Raw genomic sequence first — 8,811 nt, 5'->3', positions numbered from 1 at the left:
CGAGAGTAAGCACATGGACTTGAGATTCGACTCAAGGACTCATCAGCCAACTTAAGGAATCTTGCTTTTATGTTGACACGAGGACTCGATAGTCAACTCATGGAGTCGCTCCTAAGATGACACGAGAACTCGAGAGTTAACTCTTGAACTTGATACTAACTCGACACGAGGACTAGTGTGTCAACTCGTGGACTTGCTCCTAAGCCAACACGATGACTCGAGAGTCAAATTGTGGACTTGAGACTCGACTCGACGACTCGCCAGTCGACTTGAGGAATCTTGCTTCTATGTCGACACTAGGACTCGATAAGAAGATACAAGGACTCGAGAGTCAGCACATGGACTTGAGATTCGACCCGAGGACTCGTAAGCCAACTTAAGGAATCTTGCTTTTATGTCGACACGAGGACTCGATAGTCAACTCATGGAGTCACCCCTAAGACGACACGAGGACTCGATAGTCAACTCATGGAGTCACCCCTAAGACGACACGAGGACTCGAGAGTTAATTCTAGAACTTGTTACTAACTCGACACGAGGACTAGTGTGTCAACTCGTGGACTTGAGATTCAACTTGAGGACTCGTTAGCCGACTTAAACTATCTTGGTTTTATGTCGACACGAGGACCCGATAGTCAACTCATGGAGTCACTCCTAAGTCAAACCAAGGACTAGAGAGTCAACTCGTGGGCTTGAAATTTGACTCGAGGACTCGCCAGCCGACTCGAGGAATCTTGCTTTTATGTCGACATGTGGACTCACTAGTCAACTCGTGGACTTTCTCCTAAGTCGACACAAGGACTAGAGAATTTAATTAATGGAAACGCTCCTAGGTTAACACGAGGACTCGAGAGTCAACTCGTGGACTTGAGTTTCGACTCGAGGACTCGCCAGCCGGCTAGAGGAATCTTTCTTTTATGTCAACACGAGGACTTGATATTCAACTCGTGGACTTGCTCCTAAGTCGAGACACGGTCTCGAGAGTCAACGCAAGGACTTGAGATTCGAATTGAGGACTTACCACACGACATGAGGAATCTTGCTTCTAAGTCGACACGAGGACTCGATAGTCAACTTGGGACTTGTTGCTAAGTTGACACGAGGACTAGAGAGTTAAATCGTGGACTTTAGATTTTACTTGAGGACTTGCCAGTCGACTTGATGAATCTTGCTTCTAAGTCGACACAAGGAATCAAGGGTGGACTCGTTGACTTATTCCTTAGGTGACACGAGGGCTAGAGTGGCAACTCATGGACTTGAGATTAAACTCGAGGACTCGCCAGCCGACTCGAGGAATCTCACTTCTAAGATGACACGAGGAATCGATAGTCAACTCGTAGACCAGAGCCTAAGTCTACACAAGAACTCGAGAGTCAACTTATGGAATTGCTCCTACGTCGACACGAGGGTTCTAGCGTAACCTCGTGGACTTGCCCCTAAGCTAGTGCGAGGACTCGAGGGTATTCTTGGACTGGAGATTCTTCTCGAGGACTCGCCAGTTGACTGAAGGAATCTTGATTTCATGTCGACTCGAGGACTAGATGGTTAACTCATGGAGTTGTTCCTAAGTCGACATGATGACTCCCGAGTCAATTCACGGATTTGAGATTTGACTCGAGGACTCGCCAGTTGACTCGAGGTATCTTGCTATTATTTTGATTGGAGGATTTATTAGTCAACTAGTGGACTTGAGATTCAATTCGAGGATTCACCAGTCGACTCAGGAAATCTTGCTTTTACATCGAAATGAGGACTCGAGGGTCAATTCCTGGACTTGAGGACTCACTAGTCGACTCGAGGAATCTTGCTTCTATGTCGACACGAGAACTCGATGGTCAATTGTGGACTTTAGATTCGACTCGATGACTTACCAATAGGCTCAAGCGACCATGTCAAGGCGTCAAGATTCGAGGAACTGTCGAGTACGCACGGTCTCAAGATCCCATGAGGGGCGTTCAAATTTTATAATACACACCTAATCCCTCCAGGGAGAGGGTGGCAACGATAGTCGGGATGTCCGCCAAGGACGTCGTTTGAACGACGTTCCCGCTCCGAGAGTCATGGGAACGACCAATGGAGATCTAAGGGATCACCTCAATTCTCGAAGGGAACCCCAAGAGGGAGATTTAAGGCATAGACTTAACACCCGCCGTTGGGCCATGGGGGAATAACTCTTGGACACTTGTCAGCCAACATTGTCAATCAAGCATCCAACGAGTGGCATGTCACAACGCCCATGGCCCCGACCATCGGTCCTGCCAACAACTTGGACATGATCACAATGATCCAAGGCCTCCAATATCAAATAATGGAGTTGCAAGAATCGGGAAGTAGCCACGGGCCGTATAGTAGGGTGGAGACATCCTACTCACCCTTCACCGCTCAAAACCTTGCACAACCTTCTGGCTAGAATTTTAAGTTACCTACGATCCCACCGTATGACAGGCGATCCAACCCAAATTTCTATGTTTAGCACTACGAGACATGGATGAGGATGCAAGGGCAGTCCGATACCATGCTCTGCCAAGCTTTTAGCTTGACCTTTAGTGGCTCAGGCTTTGAGTGGTTCAGGAGCCTCAGGCCAGGCAGCATCGCCTCCTTCCAAGTGCTCCAAGAGGCATTCCTCACCAAATTGGCCACACTCGTGCCGCAAAAGAAGTCCAAGTCACACCTATGGACTATAGCACAAGAGAACGGCAAGACGCTACGCCAATACCTCGCAAGGTTCACGGAGGAGTCACACAAGGTTGAAGACTTCGACGACAGAGATGCCATCACTGAAGGAGCTAAGATGAGTGATTTCCTTGTGGGGAGAGCCCCGAGAGACATGGCAGAGTTAATGGCGAGAGTCAAAACTCACATCAAAATCGAGGACTACCTTGACTGGTGAAAGGGAAATGATCGTGATAACCATCGACATGAGCGAGATGACGAGCATCCTGAGTCGCGAAGGAAAAGGCACAAGAATACTGCGACTCTCGCAAGCAACGAAAAAGTATTTGAGAGCCGTCTCTCATGGGAAAATCATCCACAGCATAAATCTCACCAACGTGAAACCGCCAACTACGCTGTTCGAGTCAATCCACTTCACCGAACTTGAGGTCAAGCGAGTATTGTACATGCATAACGACATAATAGTTGTAACGACGAATCCTAATAGACTACCACAGGGCGGTGGAGATCGTCTTCAAGTTAGCCTTAGAATGCATGAAGCTCGACGGAGCAAGGCTCACACCTGTCAATACCCTCCTCTATGGTTTCTCTTGGAAAAGGGTCTAGACCGAAGGTTCTATCGATTTGCCAATAACCTTCGGCACACGGGGTGACATCAAGGTCACTCACGTTGTGATTTTCTCATCGTCGACGAGCCCACGACCTACAACATGATCATCGGTCGATCAACCTTAATTGGCTTCAAGGTCGTGACGTCAGTCTACCACCTCATGATGAAGTTCCCATCCGAAAAGGGAATTTCCTACATGATGAGAGACCAAGCCATTGCAAGAATATGCTACATGCGAGCCGTAGACAGAAAGATGACCAAAGAGGATGAAGAAAACAAAATGGTGAGCACAATCCACCGACTCGTAAACAAGATCCCACGAATGGGGAACACAACCAGCCCCGTCTAAAAGAAATGATATCGAGAGCGTACTCGATTTTGTAACCATTTTATTTCCGGCATTTAAAGTTTGTTTTACCTAAAAGCTAAATGCCAAGACATTTTGTTACAACTTTCCTATTTCAATGGAAAGTTGTTCTTCGTTCTACCTATTATTACACATCTCCCGTATAATAATTTCCAGGTTTTTTGTTTAACAAACCCAAGAAAATCGGGGGGCTAATGGGAACGATGTTCTACCACGGTCTTGAAAAATAAGAATGCATCAAAACATCAATCAAACGATTGCTCAGGGACCAATGATTAGGTCAAAGACCCCAAGAAGCAAAGATCCCAAGTCCGCGAGTCGACTGACAAGTCATCATACAAAATTTACAAGGTTCCTCGAGTCAACGTTCAACTCCTTGAGTCAAGTCTCAAATCCATGAGTTGACTGATAAGTCCTCGTGTCGACTCTATGTAAGATTCCTTGAGTCGACGTCTAACTCCTCTAGTCATGTCTTGAATCCACGAGTTGACTGATAAGTCCTCGTGTCGATTCTATGCAAGATTCCTCGAGTCGACGTTCAACTCCTCAAGTTGAGTCTTGAATCCACGAGTTGACTATAAGTCCTCGTGTCAACTCTATGCAAGATTCCTCGAGTCGACGTTCAACTCCTCGAGTCGAGTCTCGAATCCACGGGTTGACTGATAAGTCCTCATGTCAACACTATGCAAGATTCCACGAGTCATTGTTCAACTCCTCGAGTCGAGTCTCGAATCCACGAGTTGACTGATAAGTCCTCACGTCAACACTATGAAAGATTCCTCGATTCGACTCTCAGCTGCTCGAGTTTGTTTAAGGACTAAAGACTATAGATTATCATAAAGCTTCAAACAGACAAGGAAGAATGAATGAACGTTTCAATTTTTATTAATAAATAAGCAGTTACAAGCAAGAGTCTTCGTGAGACTTTATTACATCAAATGTACATAAATAAAGACTACTAATCTTCTTGTGGGCACCATTGATAACAAACTCCCACTTGACTAAAAGAAAATGTGAGTAGTCCTTCATGCCTAATCCCTCCCGATGCTGGTCGAAGACCTTGTTCGCTAGGGCCTTGGTGAATGTATCTGCCAGGTTGTCCACCGTTGAGATCTTCTTTACTTTCACGTCTCCGCGCTGCATGATCTCTCGAATCAAATGGTATTTCCTCTCAATATGTTTAGAGTGCTTATGGGTTCGAGGTTCCTTTGAGTTAGCGACAGCCTCACTGTTATCAAAATAGAGGGTCATTGGCTCGTCGACGTTTGGAACGACTTCCAAATACTTAAGGAATTCGTTAAGCGATACAGCCTCCTTGGATGCTTCACAAGCTGCCACATATTCTGCTTCCATTGTGGAGTCAGCAATGCAAGATTGCTTAAGACTCTTCCATACAACAGCTCCACCATTAAGGATGAACATAGATCCCGAAGTGGATTTCCTGGAATCCTTATCCAATTAAAATTCAGAGTCGGTATATCCCGTCATAATCAGCTCAGTACCTAAATATGTAAACATCAAATTCCTAGTTCTCCGAAGATACTTAAGAATATGCTTAACAATAGTCCAGTGCTCGGGTCCGGGGTTGGATTGAAAACGGCTAACTACGCCAACTGCAAAGCAGATATCTGGCCTAGTGCAAAGCATAGCATACATGAGACTTCCTACAGCTGAGGCGTAAGGAATTTTTCTCATGTCCTAAATCTCTTGTGCAGTCTTGGGAGACTGGTCCTCAGAGAGTGAGACTCCATGCCTAAAGGGTGTTTGGCCCTTCTTGGAGTCTTGCATCGAGAAGCGATCAATCACCTTATCAATATAAGATGCTTGAGAGAGCGATAAAGTCCGGTTATTCTCATGTCAATGGTGCCCACAAGAAGAGTAGTAGTCTTTATTTATGTACATTTGATGTAATAAAGTCTCACGATGACTCTTGCTTGTAACTGCGGAATTATTAATAAAAGTTGAAAAATTCATTCATTCTTCCTTGTCTGTTTGAAGCTATATGATAATATATAGTCTTTAGTCCTTAAACAAAACTAACAACATATGAAGAGACAAATGTAGATTTGCATGAACAAACTCTTTATGGTTTGCTTAAAACTGCATATTCACAATCTAAAGTTCATAGGACTATTGATCTCAGTACGATTGTTAGGAGAATATATGATGTCTGGTTATAGGGCATAGAGAGTTGGAGACTATATAGTTCTTCTAGGTATCTTCTGAAGGTACTGAATTGACCAGTGCACTTCTAGAGACATAATAAGAACAAACCATTTAGCCTCTATGTCTCGAAGTCACTACGTATGAATTGCATCATGCTTACCTCAATCTTGAAATGAGATATGTCATTTCATAGCTTGGATCCACAGAATATTATCAATGTTTACCCTTCATGAATATCATTAGTGGAGTCCGTTGACACTGAGAATCTCTCGGTTCAAATGAATTTATTTTCTACTCAAAATTCTACTTAATTGTGATGAGTAGATCCACTGAATACTATCTATGTTTACTCTTCATGAATATCATCAGCTAGATGAAATTTACAAAATTACAATTTTATCCTTCTAGTTGTTATTTCATCAATTCCTTTGTCGCTTGTGAATAAGTTAGAAAGAATGTATTGACGAGGAGCTAACAAGTCACATTGATTTATCCAAAAGAGTCATGACTCAATTTGAACACTGGCCAGTTCATTTATTCACATTCCAAGGAACAAAGCATGAGGTGATATACATTGCATTTCAGCAATCTTGTACATGAATTCCATATCTAGCAAGAATACCTAAGCTATGAAATGACATGTCTCATTTCAAGATTGAGGTAAGCATGATGCAATTCATACGTAGTGACTTCGAGACATAGAGGCTAAATGGTTTGTTCTTATTATGTCTCTAGAAGTGCACTGGTCAATTCAGTACCTTCAGAAGATACCTAGAAGAACTATATAGTCTCCAACTCTCTATGCCCTATAACCAGACATCATATATTCTCCTAACAATCGTACTGAGATCAATAGTCCTATGAACTTTAGATTGTGAATATGCAGTTTTAAGCAAACCATAAAGAGTTTGTTCATGCAAATCTACATTTGTCTCTTCATATGTTGTTAGTTTTGTTTAAGGACTAAAGACTATATATTATCATATAGCTTCAAACAGACAAGGAAGAATGAATGAATTTTTCAACTTTTATTAATAATTCCGCAGTTACAAGCAAGAGTCATCGTGAGACTTTATTACATCAAATGTACATAAATAAAGACTACTACTCTTCTTGTGGGCACCATTGACATGAGAATAACCGGACTTTATCGCTCTCTCAAGCATCTTATATTGATAAGGTGATTGATCGCTTCTCGATGCAAGACTCCAAGAAGGGCCAAACACCCTTTAGGCATGGAATCTCACTCCCTAAGGACCAGTCTCCCAAGACTGCACAAGAGATTGAAGACATGAGGAAAATTCCTTACGCCTCTGCCGTAGGAAGCCTCATGTATGCTATGCTCTGCACTAGACCTGACATCTGTTTCGCCGTTGGCGTAGTTAGCCGTTTCCAATCCAACCCTGGACCCGAGCACTGGATTGCTGTTAAGCATGTTCTTAAGTATCTTCGAAGAACTAGGAACTTGATGCTTACATACTCAGGTACTGACCTGACTGTGACGGGATATACCGACTCCGATTTTCAAGCGGATAAGGATTCCAGGAAATCCACATCGGGATCTGTGTTCATCCTTAATGGTGGAGCTGTTGTGTGGAGGAGTATTAAGCAATCTTGCATTGCTGACTCAACAATGGAAGCAGAATATATGGCTACTTGTGAAGCATCCAAAGAGGCTGTATGGCTTTGAAAATTCCTTAAGTATTTGGAAATTGTTCCAAACGTCGACGAGCCCATGACCCTTTATTGTGATAATAGTGGGGCAGTCGCTAACTCAAAGGAACCTCGAAGCCATAAGCGCTCTAAGCATATTGAGAGGAAATACCATTTGATTTGAGAGATCGTGCAGCGCTGAGACATGAAAGTGAAGAAGATCTCAACGGTGGACAACCTAGCAGATCCATTCACAAAGGCCCTAGCAAAGAAGGTCTTTGACCAACATCGAGAGGGATTAGGCATGAAGGACTACACACATCTTCTTTGAGTCAAATGGGAGTTTGTTATCAATGGTGCCAACAAGAAGAGTTGTAATCCTTATATTGTACATTTGATGTAATGAAGTCTCATGAAGACTCTTGCTTGTAATTGCTTATTCATCAATAAAAAGTTGAAACGTTCATTCATTCCTCCTTGTCTGTTTGAAGCTTTATGATAAAACATTAGTCTTTAGTCCATAAACAAACTTAACAACTTGCGAAGAGACACATGTAGATTTTCACGAACAAACTCTTCGTAGTTTGCTTAAAACGATATATTCGCAATCTAAGGATCAAAGGACTATTGACCTCAGTACGATTGTTAGGAGAATCTATGATGTCTGGTTATGTGGCATTGAGAGTTGGAGACTCTATAATTCTTCTAGGTATCTTCCGAAGGTACTTAATTGACCAGTGCACTTCTAGAGACAAGATAAGAACAAACCATTTAACCTCTTATGTCTCGAAGTCACTACGTATGAATTGCATCGTGCTTACCTTAATCCTGAAATGAGACATGCCTTTCACACCTTACGTATTCTCATTTGAGAAAGTCAGAGTTCGGACTCACTATGTGATTCCGAACAAGGCCTATTGGTGAAGTACTAAGTTGTGAGAATGTCATGAGTAACTTTGTGAAGTTCTCATAGATATGGAATTCATGTACAAGATTGCTGAAATGCAATGTATATCACCTCATGCTTTGTTCCTTGGAGTGTGAATAAATGAACTGGCCAGTGTCAAAATTGAGTTTCGAATCTTTTGGATGAAACAATGTGACTTGTTAGCTCCTCGTCAATACATTGTTTCTAACTTATTCACAAGCGACAAAATGAGTTGAGGAAATAACAGCTAGAAGGGTAAAATGGTAATTTTGTAAATCCCGACTAGCTGATGATATTCATGAAGGGTAAACACTGATAATATTCTGTGGATCCACTCATTACAATTAGGTTGAGTTCTTGAGTAGAAAATAAATTCATTTGAACCGAGAGATTTTCAGTGTCAACTCTTTAGTG

The sequence above is a fragment of the Urtica dioica genome, chromosome 6 (assembly GCF_054948205.1).
Source record: "Urtica dioica subsp. dioica isolate 48M chromosome 6, U.dioica_male_clone48M_v1_H2, whole genome shotgun sequence".
Taxonomy (NCBI): Eukaryota; Viridiplantae; Streptophyta; class Magnoliopsida; order Rosales; family Urticaceae; genus Urtica; species Urtica dioica.
The sequence above is the reverse complement of the archived record's forward strand: the minus strand, read 5'-3'. Positions refer to the sequence as shown.